This window comes from Ipomoea nil, unplaced genomic scaffold, assembly GCF_001879475.1.
Source record: "Ipomoea nil cultivar Tokyo-kokei standard unplaced genomic scaffold, Asagao_1.1 scaffold0319, whole genome shotgun sequence".
In the NCBI taxonomy this organism is placed as follows: domain Eukaryota; kingdom Viridiplantae; phylum Streptophyta; class Magnoliopsida; order Solanales; family Convolvulaceae; genus Ipomoea; species Ipomoea nil.
Genome location: NW_017616747.1, coordinates 47,965 through 69,886, shown reverse-complemented (window position 1 = coordinate 69,886; position 21,922 = coordinate 47,965). Strand labels below are relative to the sequence as shown.

General features: G+C 44.6%; 1 long non-coding RNA gene across 1 annotated transcript; it reads left to right on the top strand.

Moving 5' to 3' along the window:
- The first annotated feature begins 3,373 nt into the window (after positions 1-3,373).
- Positions 3,374-4,050, top strand: LOC109171528. Its single transcript, XR_002052605.1, has 2 exons — positions 3,374-3,463; positions 3,695-4,050. It is a non-coding gene; the product is annotated as an uncharacterized LOC109171528 (long non-coding RNA).
- The last annotated feature ends 17,872 nt before the right edge of the window (positions 4,051-21,922 follow it).

Here is a 21,922-nt window from a genome sequence, read left to right as displayed (position 1 = left end):
TTGTTCAGTTACCACCCCCCGTTAGACTATGAGACAACCTACAAGTGGTCGATGCGAGCATGACCCTTTATTCCAGATATCACCGCACGAATACTCACACTACTGAAAACTGTGAGGGCCTCAAGGAAGAGATTGAGGCGCTAATGCAGTGTAGTCAGCCGTTATCCCCCAACCAATGGCGCCGACTAGGCTTGCCTTGGCATAAGGATGCCCCTGCCCGACCGGCATGGGAGGCGGTAAATAAGGGCAAACATCCTGTCCAAGAAGAAGACTCGGACAATAACTGGAAGCATAAACCAATTATCAAAATGATCGTCGGCGGCCCCGAAGGTGGCGATACCGCAAGTGCCGGGAATGCTTGGGCCGGACAGTTGTATGTGGGAGCGATAGCCTTTCAGGAGTTGGATCGTAAGAAAGCTTGCCGAGAGCTGATCATCTTCACTAACGATGATTTGTCCAGGGGCCCGACTCCTCATCATGACGCCCTGGTCATTGCTATGGACATTCAGGGAGTGATCATCCGCCGCGTGCTGGTGGACATGAGGAGTAGTGTTAACGTGTTGTATCTAGAGGCGTATAATAAGGTAGGATTTCCTCTAAAGTGATTGCGGCCGGTCAAGACTCCCCTGGCCGGGTTTACTGGTGATGCTATCGATGCCAAGGGGTGTACCTCACTACTAGTGGAGATGGGCACTTGGCCCCATGTTAGAAAGTTATAAATGGAATTCGTAGTAGTTGCCTTAGAATGCACGCACAACGTGATACTCGGTCAACCGGGTTTGGAGGACTTAGGCGCCTTGGTCTCCATTGAGCATTTATGCATGAAGTTCCGCACACCGACTAGCATCCAGTAGTGCGATGTGACCAGAAAGTGGCCCGAAGCTGCTACCTAAGCCTGTAGGAAGGTGAGGCAAGGTTCGTTGCGGGTTAACACGACCGCTCATCAGTTGAATGAGCGCCTAGCGGAACGCTCGGCACCAGCTGTGGAGCTCGAGGAAGTCATGCTGTATCCCGACTGCCTAGAGAGAAAGGTCCAAATTTGGACCGGATTGCCCGAGCCCGTGAAGCAAGCAGTCATTGGCATTCTAAGGGCCTACAATGAAATATTCGCTTGGGGGCCCGAGGACATGCCAGGAGTTGACCGTTCAATCATAACCCATCGGTTGGCAGTCGATCCCGGCCTCAAGCCTGTAGCACAGAAGAGAAGTATCTATCAAATGACCAAAGAGACTTTGTAAAGCAAGAAGTAGATACCTTGTTGGCTGCCGAGCATGTGTGGGGCGTGAAATACCCCGGCTGGCTGACTAACGTAGTGTTGGTGCCCAAGCCGCCGACATGGAGGAAGTGTGTGTACTACACGTGTAACACCCCCTATTTCTAAACACAACTTAAAGCACAACTTAAACAAGCAAAGGAAATGCAAAACCTCACCGCGGATCCTAGAATTCTTACAACTTAAATATCCCGATTAGCTTAAGTTTTTAAGGTCAATTCCGAATCTCTTATGGTTCCAATCTCAAAGTGCTATCCTAGGCTCCAACCTAGGTTCTTAAAGTCCAACTCTTAACATCCTAGGCTCGACCTAGGCTCTGACTTAACACCCCCGATTTCTAAACACAACTTAAAGCATTAACTGGGCAAAGAAAGGTAAACAAAGTTTAACTTATATAAATAAATTGCGAAAGCTATGTCAAAACAAACGGGGATTCTATGCCACATTTAGGCTATCAAACCCAAATGCACAGGCTAGTCTAATCCTCAAACATAACAATCATAATAAGACAGGGAAACTAGTCAAAATCTGTCAAAACAACATAAGTTCCATGTTGCCTCTTAAGTTGTGCTTGTGGCTAGTGCACCTGGATGGTGTGTGTTATAGAATGTTTAATATTGAGAATCCTATATATTAGGAAACCTAGAGATTAGGGTTTGGGGTGTATGGAAACTTCCATATCAGTTGCCATCTTGCCCCTACATATATAGAGAGATGAAATCTCCCTAACGTGTGTGAGATAGAGAGAGCTGCTCCAAGGTATTTTATTCTAAAACCTATTCACATGGTATCAAAGCCACTTCAATAATCTTTTTTTTCCGGCGATCTCCTGTCGTCACCGCTGGTTTAGAAGGGTCCGCCGGAGTCCGGCGACCACAGCTGCGGAGTTTCTCGGCGAACTGCCCTGTGCGTGGGCCTCACGCGCCGCCGTCGCCGCCGCCACCTCCCCCACGAGCCGGCGCGTGGGACGTCTCCGGCCACCGGGAAATTTTTCCGACGAACGTTTCTAGGTCGCCTAAGTCCCCTCTTCTCAGTTCTGGACTTAGTTTGGACCATCACCGCTCCGGTTCTAAGGTTAGGTTGTTTCGTACCTCTTCAGGCTCACTTTTCGGCATAGATTCTGATCTGTTTGGGCTTAAGTTTTGGTGGGTATGACTGATAATAAATCTGTGGTTGTAACTGATATTGTTCCTGTGACTTCTAAAATCACGGATTGTAAGCTTAATGACTCTAATTACTTGGAATGGACTCAAGTCATTAATCTTTATCTCACTAGTTTGGATAAGTCCGATCACCTAACAACATCTTTGGCTGATCAAGAGCTTACTTGGGTGCGGGATGATGCACGTCTATTTCTGCATATTCGTAATTCTATTGATGAGAGTATTGTTGGGTTCATTAGTCATTGTGGTTCTGTTAAGGAATTGATGGAGTATTTGGATTATTTGTACTCTGGGAAGGGGAATATTACTCGTATTTATGATGTTTGCAAGTCTTTTTACCGTGCAGAGAAACGCGATTTATCTCTTATGGCGTACTTTATGGAATTTAAGAAAACGTATGAGGCACTTAATAAACTAATGCCTTTCACTACTGACATTAAAACACAGCAACAACAGCGTGAACAACTGGCTGTTATGAGTTTTTTGGCAGGTCTCCCCTCTGAGTTTGATACAGCTAGGTCCGCCATTCTTAGTACCTCAGAAGTCCCTACTCTGGCTGCTGTATTCCCACGTTTGATTCGATCGGAGCAATTGCAACCAAGTCTGTCCGGAGTTACCATCCCACCAACCAGTGCACTCGTTGGCCGCCATCCTCGCGGTGGGAACCCCCAGGGGCAATCATCCAATCCGCCTCATAGTGGGAATAGTAGAAATTCCCAATGGCACAGTTCCGGTGGTATTGTGTGTCATTATTGCCATAAGCCCGGACACATAAAAAGAGACTGTAGGAAGTGGTTGAAGGAGCGGGGAAATTCAGCTGCTAATGTTGCGTATACACCTGAGGCATCTTCCAAAACGGTCATGGTCTCTGTGGATGAGTTTGCCAAGTTCTCTCAGTACCAAGAATCTTTAAAACATTCATCATATTCGGTCACCGCTATTGCTGACTCAGGTAATACAACCACATGCCTTCTCTCGTCCGCATCCAAATGGGTTATAGATTCGGGTGCTACAGATCATATGACAGGTAACTCGAGTCTATTTTCCACGCTCTCTTCCCATCCACATAGTTCCCCTGTCACCTTAGCGGATGGATCCACCTCTCGTGTGGTCTGGGTCCATTACGCCAATCCCCACGCTTCCCTTGTCATCTGTCTTACACCTACCTAATTTTTCGTTCAATTTAATTTCAGTCAGCCAGCTTACTCGTGTTTTAAACTGCTCTATTACGTTTTTCCCCGATCATTGTTTGTTTTAGGATCTTATGACGAAGAGGGTTATTGGTAAGGGGCGTGAGTCTGGAGGTCTCTACGTTCTTGACACAGCGAGGCCGGAGTCTGTTGCTTGTTCTGGTGTTGTCACTCCAGTTGAAGCACATTGTCGTTTGGGGCATCCTTCCCTTCCCTTGTTGAAGAAATTGTGTCCGCAGTTTTCTAGTTTGTCTTTTTTACATTGTGAGTCATGTGAGTTTTCTAAGCACCATCGTGTGCATTTGAGTCCTAGGGTTCACAAACGAGCGTCTGCTCCTTTTGAGTTAGTACATTCTGATGTTTGGGGTCCATGTTCTGTGACATCTAAACTTGGTTATAAGTATTTTGTTACATTTGTTGATGATTTTTCCGCATAACTTGGTTATATCTAATGCAGTCTTGTTCTGAATTGTTTGATGTGTTTTGTGGGTTCTGTTCTGAAATTGAAACTCAATTTGGTATTCCTGTCAAAATTTTGCGTAGTGACAATGCTAGAGAATAATTCTTGCATCCTTTTGCCTCTTATATGCGTGGGAAAGGTATGATACATCAGTCCTCTTGTGTTAACACACCTTCCCAAAATGGGGTGGCTGAGCGCAAGAATCGGCATCTGCTTGAAACTGCAAGGGCCTTGATGTTTCAAAGGGGGGGGGGGGGGTTCCCAAGCAGTTCTGGGCTTATGCTGTTTCCACAGCCTGTTTCTTGATCAATCGTATGCCCTCTGCAATTTTGGATGGGAAAACTCCTTGTCATACTCTGTATCCTTCGAAACCTTTGTTTCTATTGACCCACGAATATTTGGTTGCGTGTGCTTTGTTCGGGATGTCCGTCCCAATGTCTCCAAGTTAGATCCAAAGTCTTTGAAGTGTGTATTTCTTGGTTATTCTCGTGTGCAAAAGGGATACGAATGTTACTCTCCTGAGCTTGGTAGGTACCTTGTTTCAATTGATGTCACCTTTCATGAGGATGTTCCTTTCTTTCCTGCATCTCCTGATGTTATTCGTGAGGGGGAGGGAGATGATATCTTGATGTATACGGTCAAATCCTCTGTTCCTATCTCTGTTCCTACTCCTCCTGTCTTACAGGTGTATTCTCATAGACCTCGGCCTGCTGCACCCGTTCCGGCACCACCTCCTGCTTCTCTTCCGGATCCGGTACTAGCTTAATGCCCTGAAACCACCTCTGTGTCATTTGATCCAGTCTTGGATGATGATCGTCCGATTGCTCAACGGAAAGGTAAACGTAGTTGTACTTATCCTATTTCCTCTTTTGTGACATATGATCGGTTGTCATCTGCCTCTTGTTCTTTTATTGCTTCCTTTGATTCTATTCTAATCCCTAAAACTGTAAAGGAGGCCTTGTCCCATCCTGGGTGGCGAAATGCAATGATTGAAGAGATGAATGCTTTGGATCACAAAGGTACTTGGGAGTTGGTCACTAAGCCTGCAAATAAGAAGCCTATTGGTTGTAAATGGGTGTTTACCGTAAAAGTTAGTTCTGATGGGTCTGTGGCTCATTTGAAAGCCTGCCTTGTGGCTAAGAGATATGCCCAAACTTATGGGGTTGATTATTCTGACACTTTTTCTCCTGTGGCTAAGCTTACTTCTGTCAGATTACTCATTTCTATAGCTGCCATCAATGATTGGCCTTTACATCAGCTTGATATCAAGAATGCCTTTCTGCACGGGTGTAACACCCCAGATTTTCAAGACATTTAAAACTTATAATAAAGGTAGAATCTTATTAAATCCCAAGATATAAATACAAGCGTTCGGGGTGCTATGCCACACCTGGGCTAGAGAACCCAAGTGCACAGGCTAACTAACTAATATCCTCAAAGCGTGAATACGTAAACGTGGCACGCAGGCCAAAAGGGAAACTATCTACTTCTAAGTTCTAGCGCACTCCAGTGACTTAATCTTCTGTGCCTGAAAGCCAAATATATCTGTTCAGCGAGAGATGCTAGTAACCCACTCCAACGCGTTGAAATACAATACATATAGAGATATATATAGATATACGAAAACCATTTTGAGCATGAAGATATATCCTACGAACTCTAGCTTTTAAAACCGGGAATGACTCGACAGATAAGGCCAGACACAAGCAACAGTTATAACGAGCATATGCAGTTCACAACAGATAAGGCAGATAAGGCAAAGCATAAACAATGATCATAACCCAACATGAACAATCCCCAATATAAATCCCATAGTCACATCCTCCAAGACACTCGTAATCACAACTCGTCCCCGTCACAACACATAACACACTTTGTTGGCGCCACAGGACCAATCGCATGCCCATACATGAGGGTCAGCGCATATAGCTCTGACACGGCCCCGCAGCACCCTGCCCCGTAACGCAACACGGAGGGGTCGATCGCAACCGACCGATGAACCGCAGCTCATCATAGTGTTTGATCGCAACCAAACAGTGGACCGCAGCCCAAGAGAATGTCATCTGACCGCAGCCAGGAAAAAGGACGAACCGCAGCTCGTATAGAAACGTTTGATCGCAACCAAACGGTGGACCGCAGCCCAAGAGTATCGATCTGACCGCAGCCAGCTTCTGAACCGCAGCTCAGGATAACCAATCCGATCGCAACCGAATTGGGGTAACACACACACATAACACATAGCAAGCACATGCAACCCACATTACACATTGGGAAGGGGGAGGAAGCGTATAACAAAACTTATGCGTGATCCATCACATACTAAGAATAGTCCTAAGGGGTTCATACTTCTTCCACCTAGGTCAACGGGATACCAATTCAACTAGCATGCAATATAATAGACTCGTAAACCTATGAACGGCACCCGAAATATCAAACTAGACATAGGCACGATAAACGGAGTCCGTTGGGACACCACGGGGAACGGGGGAACATCAAACGGGGAAGCCGGGATCCCGAGGTGGGATAATTTACAGCGGGTAGCTGGTGGGTGGGGGGCCACCCGCCGGATGATACTGTTCCGGGCAGCGGGTCACCGGCGGGTAGCTGCCCGCCCGCCGGCTACCCGCTGCCGGGCGGTGTTTCTCGGCCGTGGGTAGGTGGCGGGTCCCCTACCCCCCACCTACCCCCCACTGACTCTCTTCATCACTTTACGCCCCGGGAACCGTTGTGGAACCCGAAACCATGCTTAGACACTTTACAACGCAATTAACGACAACACGTAGACAATTAACGAATCAAATACAAGAAACGGACGGCACATAACCTATCATGCTTTTCTAAATATAATCAACACCCAAACATGCGATTTCCCCACCCGATAATCCAAGAATAAGATCATACGATACAACCTAGGGTTCTAATCACTTTTATATCAACAAGAATACGGTTCGTCTTCTAATTGCAAGATTCGATAAGAGTAACACATAAACATCAAGAGCATCACACAATTATCAAGAACAACACATAATCATCAAGAACTCCATATAATCATCAAGAATCTCCCAATATCAAGATTATCAAGATCCCCCATGGGATCATCACATCAATTACCAATAATCATCATCATAACTCGCCAATATACAATAATATGGGGGAAACCCTAAGGGGGAATTATAACTATGAAAATAGGTTTTGTTGAGACATGGGTTACCTCTTAGCCTTAATTAATTCCTTGGCTATGAAGGATCTTTCTTTAAGCTTTCTTGATTTCTTGATTTCTCCTAGGGGAATTCTTGGAACTCTTTGGGTGGTGAGAGATTAATGTGGTGGGGATTCTAGGTGCCTTCTAAGTTCCCTATTTATATATTTAAGACTCCTAGTTAGGGCCTGAATGGTATGGGTTTACTAATTCTATTCCTTATAGGGCTAGGGCTTGTTTTAGGGATAAGGGTCCATGGTCCATAGTGGACCATATTAATTAAAGAGAATCCTAATCCTAATCTGAATAGTAAAAGGCCTACCTCTTTTATTCCTAATAGGCTTAAGACTCTTATTCGGGCAAGGGTCTACGGTTCATGGTGGACCTCGCTATTTAATTAAAGGTAACCCTAACATAATTAAATCATATTTAATTATTATTAATGGGATTAATTAAATAATTAATCCGGGATTAAAGGCCGTAACACGGGGTGTTACACTCTCCCCCCCCTTACGAGAAGCTTCGTCCCCGAAGCTTGGAAATCGTTGCAGGGTTAACGAGTCAAGAGTAGAACCGTGGTCCTATAGAGAGGGTATTCCACAGGGAAATTGTATACTTGTACGCCTATGCGTGTTGGGTTTTTGGGAACGATTAGATTTACAGGGCTAAGAGAGTGGGTTTCAAACTTGAGGATACGGTGAATTCAGGAATTAGGATCGAGTTTTCAAGGTTGCAACTTAGGTTGTGAGGTTGCCACCTTGTATGGAATCGTTAAAACATGGGATTACGAATGGGGTATGAAGGTTAGAAAGGGTTTCGAAATAAGGAGGGGGCCGATTTTCCGAGGAAGGGAAAGGAATTCGGCTAGGATGGGTTAAGGTTTCTCGATCCCAGGTGAATAATCTGGCTAGATGCTTTGATCACGATGCGTCGACGAGCTGATGATCCTCCTTCCTTGGTGTTGGTACTTGCTTGAATTTAAGATCCTTGTTAGACCTTGCTTCCCGGGCTAAGGTTTCATCCTTCTCTTCTTTCTTGAGGGAAATTCTCGTGGTGATTCAACACTTACTTCTTTACTGCGCCCAAGGTCTTGACCAAGTTGGGTCAACTAAGCCACTCTCTTAGGGCGCACTTCCCAAATTCTTCCCAAAGTCTCTTGGGAGTCGATGGACTTTGGGTTGAATTTCATCTCCTCTTTAGTGGATGAAATTCTTAGTAAGACTTCATGTCTTACCCGAGGTTCGGCATTGTTGTGCCCTTTTGTGTTACTTTTAATGATAAAGGTGTCCTTGTGTGCCCTTTTTTCTTTTTTAAAGCGCAGTCGGTTACGAAATCTCGTTGTGGGATGACTCGGTGACTTTACGAGTCATCTCATTTCCTTGTGGGTCCTTAATGACCCTTGAAGTCTTGGCGCGAATGTGCTCTTCACCCTTTTGCTTAGCACCATGGACTACGTAGTTCTTGATTCCATACAACTTGTAAGGAGTCCTCTGATTTGCTCGAACGATGTCCATGGTTTGGAGGAGTCCCGGTCCATCCTTAGCATTTTGACTTTTAAGGTTTTCGTGGGTTCTTTGCACGAGTTCCCAACTCGCCTCCTTGGTTTGCGCAATCCTTTACGCCAAACATACCTAGTCGGTTGTATCGTAGGATCCAACTTCAATTACTCGTGTAATGTAATTGATTGTGATTTCCCGATGGTTCCTCGTGCGTCAAGGTCTTTTACGTAGGACACTATGTTTGGGTGGTCCATGGTTCTTTACCCAAGACTCACATTCATCAATCGAGGCACACAAGTGCGCCACAAATCAATAAAATGAGGGGTTAAGAAATTAGCACATTGTACTAGTGGGCGCGAGGTGGGCGGTCGTCCGCCTGCCAAGCTCCTGCCAAGGACCCGCCAAGGTCCCGTCAAGGACTCGTTGGGGACCCGCGGGAAAGTGACTAGGAAGAGTCAATTCCTTCGGGAAAGACCCCAAAAATGCACAGATTCATGTCCTGACAAGTCCCATGCCCTTGTGCACAATAAAAGGGACTTGGATACATAGGATGACCCATCGTACAATGTTTATTGATCCTTAAGCACGTCTAGAGATAGATATACATATATATATATATATATATATATATATATATATATATATATATATATATATATATATATATATATATATATATATATATATATATATATATATATATATATATATATATATATATCTATGTTTTCTTGGTCTGGGTTAAAGGGATGTAAGAAGTGCAAGGGCTAGGTTTCAAAATCGAGGGGCGGATAGGGTCGATGTCTCCAAGGTCGTAATACAGGAAGGAAGGTTGCTACCTTGTACGTGTTTGTTTGTAATGAGGGATCAAGAGCGAGGTTTGGAGTGGTAGGACGGATTCTTTAACGAAATGGTACTTGATTGGCAAGGGGAGGGAAAGGGGCTAAGAACTCTTGGCTTCGAGTGATTATGCCTGTTTGGGGCTTGGTTGTGGCGTACAGTCGAACTGGTGATCCCTTTTCCTTGGCTTCGTTTGATTCTAAGATTTTCGTTTGATCTTCTCTTCCCGTGTCGAAGTCCCCTTCGTCTCTATGGCTTCCAGGGGAATTCTCGTGATGGTTTCCGTGTACGTTCCCCTCGGATGTCCAGAAGTCTGGACCCAGGCGGTTAGTGGGTCAAATCCCTAGGTCTTGACTCCTAATCCTTGCCGAGGGTTCTTAAGGGTCAAGGGGGGTTTCGGGTTAGTCTTTCTTGTTCTATTGGGTTTCATCCCTTCCTTGGTGGATGAAATTCTTAGCAAGGCTTTATGTCCTCCTTGAGGTTCGGCCTGTTGCACCTATTTGACGATGTTTTCTGTAGCGAGGGCCCCTGACACATTGAACGTATTTGTTTGCCCGCTCTTGTCAATGCATGGCGTTCTTTGGTGGCGTACGTAACGGCTATGGTTTCTCGTAAAGCCTTCACGGTTTTCGTGCAAGGGTGGGATGATACGTATTCGTAACTTCCACCTACTTCGCCGATTCCTATCTAACAACTTATTTTAATATTGAATCGATGAATGTTGGTTCTTCACGCCCCTGGGCAGGGTAAGGGCTTTATGCTGCTCTACGGTTTTTAACAGGGTTTCCAAGGGTTTGGGTTAGGCGCAACAAAGGGTGAGCAAGGTCATGATGGTTGTGAATTTTCTCTTAAGGTAATTAAGGATTCGGGGTGGGAGTTTTCAACAAATAGGGGTATCAAGATGCTGGGGTTTCAGGGCGGATGATATTTTAAACTGGGGTGGTGGGGTCGCAAGGTGTCGCGATATACTTACCTTGCGCCCAAGGATTCGACTAATGGTGTCGTTCATTCGCTACTTTAATCGGTGTCCTAGTTCTCCTTCCTGTTTGTTGTAGCCGCAACCCGGGTTTGCCGAGATAAAGCAACTTGTCGGAAGGTGCATGCCATTTGTCTGAATCGGGGGTTATCGTGGTTAACCCTGGGTTGGTGAGTATTGCAGTCCGTTCCTTTTAGCAGTCCTGACGTCTTGATGCAACGTCTTTTCACCGCCTCTTCCGAATCTTCCTTTTCTTTGGTCATGGTCCTTGTCAAGTCTTTTGACGGGAGTTAGGACGAGGCGATTTATCGGGTAAGTGTATGTTACCCAGTTGTGGAAGTAAACTTATCTATTCGCACCCTTACCTGGTGTGGTAAGCCAAGGGGGAGGTTCCTTTAAGTTAGAGAGGGATGAAGTGAGGGGAGGTTATGTGTAGGTTTCACAATCTCACTGCGCGTCCTAAGATTCCTGAATCCTATGTTCCTAAGTACCTAGAGTTCAAGCCTAGTTTCCTAAAGTCCGGTCTTAAGAGTCTTATCCTAGGGTCAAACTTAGGCTCTGATACCAACTGTAACACCCCAGATTTTCAAGACATTTAAAACTTATAATAAAGGTAGAATCTTATTAAATCCCAAGATATAAATACAAGCGTTCGGGGTGCTATGCCACACCTGGGCTAGAGAACCCAAGTGCATAGGCTAACTAACTAATATCCTCAAAGCGTGAATACGTAAACGTGGCACGCAGGCCATAAGGGAAACTATCTACTTCTAAGTTCTAGCACACTCCAGTGACTTAATCTTCTGTGCCTGAAAGCCAAATATATCTGTTCAGCGAGAGATGCTGGTAACCCACTCCAACGAGTTGAAATACAATACATATAGAGATATATATAGATATACGAAAACCATTTTGAGCATGAAGATATATCCTACGAACTCTAGCTTTTAAAACCGGGAATGACTCGACAGATAAGGCCAGACACAAGCAACAGTTATAACGAGCATATGCAGTTCACAACAGATAAGGCAGATAAGGCAAAGCATAAACAATGATCATAACCCAACATGAACAATCCCCAATATAAATCCCATAGTCACATCCTCCAAGACACTCGTAATCACAACTCGTCCCCGTCACAACACATAACACACTTTGTTGGCGCCACAGGACCAATCGCATGCCCATACATGAGGGTCAGCGCATATAGCTCTGACACGGCCCCGCAGCACCCTGCCCCGTAACGCAACACGGAGGGGTCGATCGCAACCGACCGATGAACCGCAGCTCATCATAGTGTTTGATCGCAACCAAACAGTGGACCGCAGCCCAAGAGAATGTCATCTGACCGCAGCCAGGAAAAAGGACGAACCGCAGCTCGTATAGAAACGTTTGATCGCAACCAAACGGTGGACCACAGCCCAAGAGTATCGATCTGACCGCAGCCAGCTTCTGAACCGCAGCTCAGGATAACCAATCCGATCGCAACCGAATTGGGGTAACACACACATAACACATAGCAAGCACATGCAACCCACATTACACATTGGGAAGGGGGAGGAAGCGTATAACAAAACTTATGCGTGATCCATCACATACTAAGAATAGTCCTAAGGGGTTCATACTTCTTCCACCTAGGTCAACGGGATACCAATTCAACTAGCATGCAATATAATAGACTCGTAAACCTATGAACGGCACCTGAAATATCAAACTAGACATAGGCACGATAAACGGAGTCCGTTGGGACACCACGGGGAACGGGGGAACATCAAACGGGGAAGCCGGGATCCCGAGGTGGGGTAATTTCCAGCGGGTAGCCGGTGGGTGGGGGGCCACCCGCCGGCTGCCGGATGATACTGTTCCGGGCAGCGGGTCGCCGGCGGGTAGCTGCCCGCCCGCCGGCTACCCGCTGCCGGGCGGTGTTTCTCGGCCGTGGGTAGGTGGCGGGTCCCCTACACCCCACCTACCCCCCACTGACTCTCTTCATCACTTTACGCCCCGGGAACCGTTGTGGAACCCGAAACCATGCTTAGACACTTTACAACGCAATTAACGACAACACGTAGACAATTAACGAATCAAATACAAGAAACGGACGGCACATAACCTATCATGCTTTTCTAAATATAATCAACACCCAAACATGCGATTTCCCCACCCGATAATCCAAGAATAAGATCATACGATACAACCTAGGGTTCTAATCACTTTTATATCAACAAGAATACGGTTCGTCTTCTAATTGCAAGATTCGATAAGAGTAACACATAAACATCAAGAGCATCACACAATTATCAAGAACAACACATAATCATCAAGAACTCCATATAATCATCAAGAATCTCCCAATATCAAGATTATCAAGATCCCCCATGGGATCATCACATCAATTACCAATAATCATCATCATAACTCGCCAATATACAATAATATGGGGAAACCCTAAGGGGGAATTATAACTATGAAAATAGGTTTTGTTGAGACATGGGTTACCTCTTAGCCTTAATTAATTCCTTGGCTATGAAGGATCTTTCTTTAAGCTTTCTTGATTTCTTGATTTCTCCTAGGGGAATTCTTGGAACTCTTTGGGTGGTGAGAGATTAATGTGGTGGGGATTCTAGGTGCCTTCTAAGTTCCCTATTTATATATTTAAGACTCCTAGTTAGGGCCTGAATGGTATGGGTTTACTAATTCTATTCCTTATAGGGCTAGGGCTTGTTTTAGGGATAAGGGTCCATGGTTCATAGTGGACCATATTAATTAAAGAGAATCCTAATCCTAATCTGAATAGTAAAAGGCCTACCTCTTTTATTCCTAATAGGCTTAAGACTCTTATTCGGGCAAGGGTCTACGGTTCATGGTGGACCTCGCTATTTAATTAAAGGTAACCCTAACATAATTAAATCATATTTAATTATTATTAATGGGATTAATTAAATAATTAATCCAGGATTAAAGGCCGTAACACGGGGTGTTACAATGGGGATCTTCATTGAGAGGTGTATATGGAGCAACCTCCTGGGTTTGTTGCTCAGGGGGAGTCTGGAAAGGTATGCCGACTTCGGCGATCGTTGTATGGGCTGAAACAAAGCCCACGTGCATGGTTTGGAAAATTTAGTCAAGCTGTTGAGAGCTTTGGGATGGTGAAAGGGAAATCGGATCACTCCATGTTTTACAAGTGGTCCAAAACAAGTATCATCTGGTTAGTGGTCTATGTAGATGACATTGTCATTACAGGGAGTGACACCGAAGGGATTTCATCTCTCAAGTCATTTCTTCATAGTCAATTTCAAACTAAAGATTTGGGACCACTGAAGTACTTCCTGGGTATTGAAGTTATGAGAAACAAAACAGGTATATTACTATCTCAACGGAAATATGTACTTGACTTACTCTCTGAAACAGGAAAATTAGGTACTAAACCATGCAATACTCCCATGATACCGAACTTGAAATTGTCGAAGGAGGGGGAGTTGTTTGAAGATCCTAAGAGGTATAGGAGATTAGTTGGGAAGCTAAACTACTTGACAGTAACTCGTTCAGATATTGCATACCCAGTTAGTGTTCTGAACCAGTACATGGCATCCCCAACTATTGATCACTGGGCAGCTGTAGAGCACATTTTGAGTTACTTAAAGGGAGCCCCAGGACATGGAATCTTGTATAAGAATCATGGTCACACTAGGATTGAGTGTTTTACTGATGCTGACTGGGCAGGTTCCAAAGAGGATCGTAGATCAACGACCGGATATTGTGTTTTCATTGGAGGGAATCTGGTTTCGTGGAAGAGTAAGAAGCAAATCGTAGTTTCTCGTTCGAGTGCAGCGTCTGAATATAGAGTGATGGCACAATCAACATGTGAAGTGATGTGGATGAATAATCTTCTGAATGAATCGGGTTTCAAAGCTCCGATTCCTGCAAAGTTATGGTGTGATAACCAAGTTGCTCTTCATATTGCATCAAACCCGGTGTTTCATGAACGAACCAAGCACGTAGAGATTGACTGTCATTTTGTTCGTGAGAAGATACAACAAGGGCTAATTTCCACTGGATTTGTGAAGACTGGAGAACAACTTGGGGATCTATTCACGAAGGCCCTCACTGGAACCCGAGTTAGTTATTTGTGTAACAAGTTGGGCATGATCAATATCTACGCTCCAACTTGAGGGGGAGTATTATAGAATGTTTAATATTGAGAATCCTATATATTAGGAAACCTAGAGATTAGGGTTTGAAGTGTATGGAAACTTCCATATCAGTTGCCATCTTGCCCCTACATATATAGAGAGCTGAAATCTCCCTAACGTGTGTGAGACAGAGAGAGCTGCTCCAAGGTATTTTATTCTAAAACCTATTCACAGTGTGCATCTTTTGGTAAGTTTATTCTGTTGACTGTCATCTTAGGTGTATACTTGTGTTTGATGTGCCATTTATTCTATTCAAGTCATATTTGTTGTTGGTATGAGTTTTGTTGAGTTTGGAGTTGGATTGCACATTCTGGAAATTCCTCCCGAGCTTACTGTGTTGCTTCAGGAAATGACCTAGCGGGGGTTTCGGCCGGGCGTGGCACACCCGTCGGTCACGCAGGGGGTTCCGGTGGGCACTTTGGGTCCTGCCGAAACTACCCACTAGTACAACAGGGAGTTTCGGCGGGACCTTTTGTACCCGTTCGAATTATCCACTGGTACGGTTTTGTTGGCTTCTTGCTTTGTTGTCTCCCGTGTGTTTGTGAGTATTTATTGATGTTACGTAAGTCTAGAGCAGTGTATTATGAGCCCAATGGTTAGGTTGCGAGTCTTGATTCGTGGTTATGATCCAAATTTGATATTCGTTGGATTATTGATGAAGCCTATGATATTCGTATGAACCCTTGTGATTATTCTTTGGCTTGTGTACTAGTAACGATGTTCCTTGATGCTAGTATGATTTCTTGTGATAACCTTTGCTTGATTCTTGATTGAGTTGATAACTTGAGCCTATCTTTTCGTTGTGACACTTCGTTGGAATTCCTTGATATCAAACTATTGCCTTTGGAATATCTTTCTTGTATATCTTTCTTGAAACCTGTTGATATTGAACTATCGTTGTGATCTTGTAACTTTGTTGTATCTTGTCCTTGAAAATCCCTTGATTCGAGTTATTGATTGAGCTTATTCGTTGTTGAATACATTCCTTGTGGAATCTATTCCTTTGCTTTGTCTCTTGAGATTCCTTCGTTGAATTGAACCCTTGTTGAGATTGTTAGGCTGGTACGGTTGTAACACCACGTAATTTTACCTTCAAACCCGAATTAATTATTTAATTAATTCTTAAGTTGCCCAATCGTTATTTTAATAATGTCCGTTAAGAGTGGTTAAAAGGAATTAATTTGACCCAAATCCCTTAATTTATTAATGTGGTCCATGGTGGATCGTGGACCTTTGTCTAGAATAAAGCCTTTGAGCCAGTTAGAATAAACAAGGAGGGCTCATCTACCTTTCAGATTCTAATTGGGAATCCTAAACCTATTTAAAGGGAATTAGAAAGCATTTAGAACCCTTTTTCCACCCATCTCTCTCTCTCTCTCATACTCGAAAATCCCTCCCCAAAACATAGTCAAAGAATTCCCCATCACCAAGCTCCGGAAGGATCGATTGGAAAAGAAGACCTTGAGGAAATATCTTAGGAGTCATGGGAAGTTTAATTAGGCTAAAAGGTAACCCATGTCTTACAAAACCTATTTTCCTTGCTATCTTATGATTTATTGGTATCCTTGAATGATGGAATGCATTATCTTGTGATTTTACCTTGTTAGAGCTTGTATTTAGGGTTTATATTGTGGTTTCTTGATATTTTTGATGTTCTTGAGCGATTGTATGCATATTCTTGTGTTTATGCATGTTTAGAGCTTGTGCTTAGGGTTCAGTAATGTTATTCTTTGGGTTGTTCTATGTGTTCAAGTCCCTATTATTGTTTATATGAGTTTTGATGTGGTTGGACTTGAATTTGGGCAAAATTGATGAATTCTCGAAGTGGGAAATTTGCCAAAGGTGTTTGTTCCAGCGGGTAGTTGGTGGGGGGACGAATCCCCACCTGACCACCCACCGGACAGGGTGTAGTGTTCCAGCGGGCGGCTGGCGGGTGGACAACCACCCGCCACTCCACCCGCTGGAACGTGTGCTTCCACCGGCGGGTGGTTGTCCACCCGCTGGTACATGCAACGCGGTGGTCGATTGGCCTTCGATTGGTCGATCCCCGTGCACCGAAGTATCTTCCTTGATGTTTCTTATGTCTAGAATGATGTCCTAAGTACCGTAATAGGATTTGTGAGTCTTGAATTATGCATGTGGTCTAAACTTGTATCTCGTTGGTTCAAAGTATGGTCTACGATGTTCCTTATGAGTTTTATGGTTGTCTTGATGTCACTTGTCATTGTGAGTGTGTACGTATGTCGTACCCTTCCCCGGTTATCCCTTGATGAAGCTATTGTCGAGTTTTAAATGGCATGTGGATGTCCATGTATGATAAAAGATATGAGATTGGTGGTATATATGATAAAAGATATGAGATTGGTGGTATACTACACTGCGTGTGCTTATGATATTGCGTTGCGGTGCATTTATCTTATGTTATGGTGTTGCGGTACCTATGTTATAGCACTGTTTGTGCTTAGATTATTGAGCTGCGGTACAATCAGGTTTATGGCACTGCGTGTGCTAAGATCGATGGGCAAGTTGGTGGAAAAGTAGGCGGGGAGCACTGCTCCGGAGGGATACGATTGGACTGGTGTACAGGGTGGTCTCGGAGGTACAGGTTGGAACTGTTATAAGGATGGAGCGGTGTAAAGGTTGGAACTTGGTATAAGGTTAGAGCATGGACGTGTCTTGTGGTCATGGTCTGTTATTGTTGTCTCTTATCGTTGTCTTGTCTTGTGGTCATGGTCTGTTATTGTTGTCTCTTATCGTTGTCTTGTCTTGTGGTCATGGTTGCATGCTTGTATCTTAATATTGTCTTATCGTGTCAATGTTAACGGTATGCCATGAGTCCTTATCTTGATTTTAAAGCTAGAGTTGTTTAGGACTATATCAATGTATTCCCAAGCCTCAAAATGGTTTTCTTATATCTATATATATTGTACTTAACGCGCGGGAGTGGGTTACTTAGCATTATTCGCTAACGGTTGCTACGTCATATGTTTTTCAGGTACATATTAGTTGGCTCGTGAGCGCGCTAAACAGAGTTGTGATTCCTAGTTTAGTTAGTAATTAGCTTTAGTTGGATGGCCTGTGAGCCATTTTGTATTTTGTTGATTATGGAACTTGATTAGTTAGTTTGTAGCCTGTGCATCTAGGTTCTCAAGCTTAGATGTGGCATATCACCCCCAACTATCTTGTTTAGCTTCCGCTTATTTTGGTATTAATGGTAGATTTATTCTTATTTCATAAGCTTTAATTGTTTTAAAATACGCCTGAAAATCGGGGGTGCTATAACAGTGGACAGTGTGGGGACTTATCTATTACTGATTTGAGATTGGCGGGCCTCTGGCTCTGTTTGCAATGGGTCATGTTGGTGTGGGAAGCCCTGACAGGTCGGTGGTATGGAAAGCCCTGATCAACCATTGTGAACTGATCCGGTAGTGTGGAAAGCTTTGGGTTGCCGTTTGGATTATTGTTTTGCGGGCAACCTAGTAGAAACTTATCCCGGTTGTCAGAGATAGTAGCTAACCCGTTGGGCTTGGAATCCCAATAGGGGGTGTATACACTTAAAGTTGCTAGATCTGTTTCCATTGGACATTGATTGATTGGTCACTTGGTGACATTGGTGCTGACCAGAAGCCCTCCACACTGATCTACGTTGGTATCGAGTCACTGAGGTTGACTCCGCGGTATATGTTTGATGATTGTGTCCTTGTGGACTTGAAACCTTGATATTGTTATTGATTGCATGATTACGATGAGAACTATCTATGTTGATCATTATGATTGTTCTATCTTTCTTGTTGTTCTTGATTCGTTATCGTGATCTCGTTGAATCGGTCTCTTTATTGATGTCCTTGTGGTATGATGTCGTGTTGTTGAGTATATCTCATGTATTGGTCTGGTCTTGATTACATTCCTTTTGACTGAATTAGAGTTGATTAGTGAAATATATATGTATTCCTAAGTCTCAAAACTATTTCAAAGTATTAAAGGTATATCTATGTATCTTTACACATTGGAGTGGGGTTACTTAGCATAATCGCTAATGGTTTTAAACTGTTTTCAGGTATGGAGTAGTCCAACTTTTGAGAGCTCGGTAGTTCGAGCCTAGCTTCTACCTTATAGCTAGATCCTTTTATTTTATCCTTAGCTTGTTGGCCTATGAGCCTTATGTTAGACTTATGTTGTGTTGACAGATTTTGACTAGTTTTCCTGTCTTATTATGATTGTTATGTTTGAGGATTAGACTAGCATGTGCATTTGGGTTTGATAGCCTAAATGTGGCATTACATCCCCGTTTGTTTTGACTTGCTTCCGCAATTTATTTATACCAATTAGACCTTACTTATCTACCCTTGCCCAGTTTATTGCTTTAAGTTGTGTTCGAAATCGGGGGGTGTTACAACACAGATCTTAATAAGGCATGTCTTAAGGACCCTTTCCCGTTTCCTCGGATCGACCAACTAGTCGACGACAAGGCCGGATGCGCCCTACTCAGTTTCATGGATGCCTTCCAAGGCTATCACCAGATATTCATACATGAGTTAGAAGAAGAGAAAACTGCCTTCATCACTCCAGACGGGGTGTATTGCTACAAGGTAATGCCATTCGATATTAATAATGCTTGGGCCACATACACTCGAATGGTCTCCCGATTGTTTAAAGATTTGATTGGCAAATCCATGGCTACCTACGTCGATGACATGCTGGTTAAGAGCAAAGAAGAAAGCGATCATGCAAAGGATATGGCCGACAGCTTTGGGATCATGAGGAAATTCAACTTGAGATTGAATCTAAAGAAGTGCTCATTCGAGGTTAGAGGAGGAAAGTTCTTGGGTTATATGGTGACTAGGCGAGGAATCGAGCCCAACCTAGAAAAAGTGCAAGCCATTTTGGAAATGCAGCCCCCTAGCAACCTCAAAGAAAGGCAACGCCTGACTGGTCGGATGGCCGCTCTCAGCCGCTTCCTATCTAATTTCTCCACACGCCTTGCCCTTCTTTAAAGCCATGAAGAAGCAGGAAGGCTTCCGGTGGACTAGGGAATGCCAAGCTGCCTTCGAGTAACTAGGGAATGCCAAGTTGCCATCGAGGATCTGAAAAGGTATCTTCTGACTCCACCCTTGCTATCCAAACCTAAGGAGGGTGAAGTATTGTTGTAGTATCTAGCCGCCTCTCAAAAGGCAGTCGGATCAGTCTTGGTGCGAGAAGATGACAAGTTTCAGTTACCCGTGTATTACGTAGGACATACTTTGAAGGTCAGGGTATTGACTGACCTGCCGCTCTCTAGCGTGCTGCGCAGTCCATCTTCATCCAGGAAGCTGCTCAAATGGACAATGGAGCTCACTCCGTATGGCATAGAGTACGCTCCGCAGCCATCCATAAAATCTCAAGCCTTAGCTGACTTTATAGTAGAATGCTACGTGTACTCTGATGCCGCGCCGCCAGCTGATGCGCCAGAGGAGGTCGAATGGTGGGAGATGCATACCGATGGGGCAGCCAGTACTTGGCACTGTGGAATCCATTTGTATTACGCGTTGCAATATCAGTTCCGGACCTCAAATAATGAGGTAGAGTACGATGCAATCATCGAGTGACTCTGTCTTATCCTAACACTTAAGGCCGCCCGAGTTAATTTGAAGACTGATTCCCGCCTGGTGGTCAACCAGCTTAAAGCTGAGTGCGAGACCAAAGAAGAAAGGTTGAAGCTTTACAAGGACGTATCTGAGGGACTGCTAGAGAAGTTGGCCGCCTATGAGATTATTCATGTCCCTCGAGCGGAGAATGCGGAGGCATATATCCTATCTAAGTTAGCCTTGGGGGGGAGTACTAAGCATCTATCGATGGCTTCCCCCACCGAGATTGTGGAACGTTCGAGTATTGAAACATTCTCAGTTTGCACAGTCACTCGAACGCCTACCCCGCATCCGGATCCCAAAACCCAGCCCAAGTGCTTCTGGATCGCGGATATCATAAGATACAAGCAAGAGTCAGAACTGCCCAACAAGATGGAGGACACCGACCGCGTGCGAAGAAGAACCCCCTCATTTGAGATAGTAGATGGATAGCTGTGCAAACGATCTTTCGGGGGCCCGTTGCTACGTTGGCTACTCCCTGATAAGGCCAAGATCGTCATGATGGAAGCTCATCGAGGGATTTGTGCGGCCCACCAAGGAGCAAACAATTTGGCTTGTAAGCTCATCGTCCAGGGGTATTACTGGCCGACCATGGTGAAAGACTGCGTAGAAGAAGTGATGAAATGCCCGACCTGCCAGTCATTCGCCAAGAAGGACGCTCGATCAGTCACCAACGCCATCCTGTTTGCCAAGTGGGGAGTTGATCTGCTCAGGCCATTGCCCTAGGAGCCGGTCGAGTGTGCTTTTGCATAACAGCTGTGGATTATTTCACCAAGTGGGCGGAGGCCGAGCCCTTGGCCACCATCACGGAATATCAATATAGGCGGTTCATATATCCTGTGTAGATTCGAACTGCCCGAGCAGTTGGTTACGGATAACGGTAGGCAGTTCGATAACCGAGCCTTTGTGGCATTCTGCGTATAGAACGGAATCCGGCACATCAAAGTGTCTGTAGCCTATCTTCAGGCAAACGGGAAGATCGAAAATTTGAATAGCACTCTCTTAGATGAGCTGCGGAAAAGGCTGGAAGAATTGGGCGGCACGTGGGTTTAGATGTTGGAAAAGGTGTTATGGGCATACTGGACGACTCCTCGCAGGCCCATGCTGAAACCCCCTTTTTGTAGGCATATGGGTTTGAGGCCAAGGTCCTGACCAAGCTCCAGGTGCCCAGTCGACGCATTTTACTATACAATGATGAAGGCAATGAGTAAATGGTGCAAATCGAGAAGAATTTCTTTGAAGAAAGGAGGGACGCGGCCTACGCCCGGATGGTTGAGTACCAGCAAGCAATTAAGAGATATCAGGATAAAAGGGCGCGAGTACGATACCTTCAGGTAAGAGACTTGGTGCTAAGAAATTGGGACCGACTAAAGGTGGGAAAAAAGGCGAAAAAGTGGAAAATGGCCCTACAAGATAGTAGGGGAAGTCAACCCGGGAACCTACCGACTGGAGACCATGGAAGGCGAACCGGTAGAGTGCAGGTGGAACTCTCACCATCTCAAGAAGTT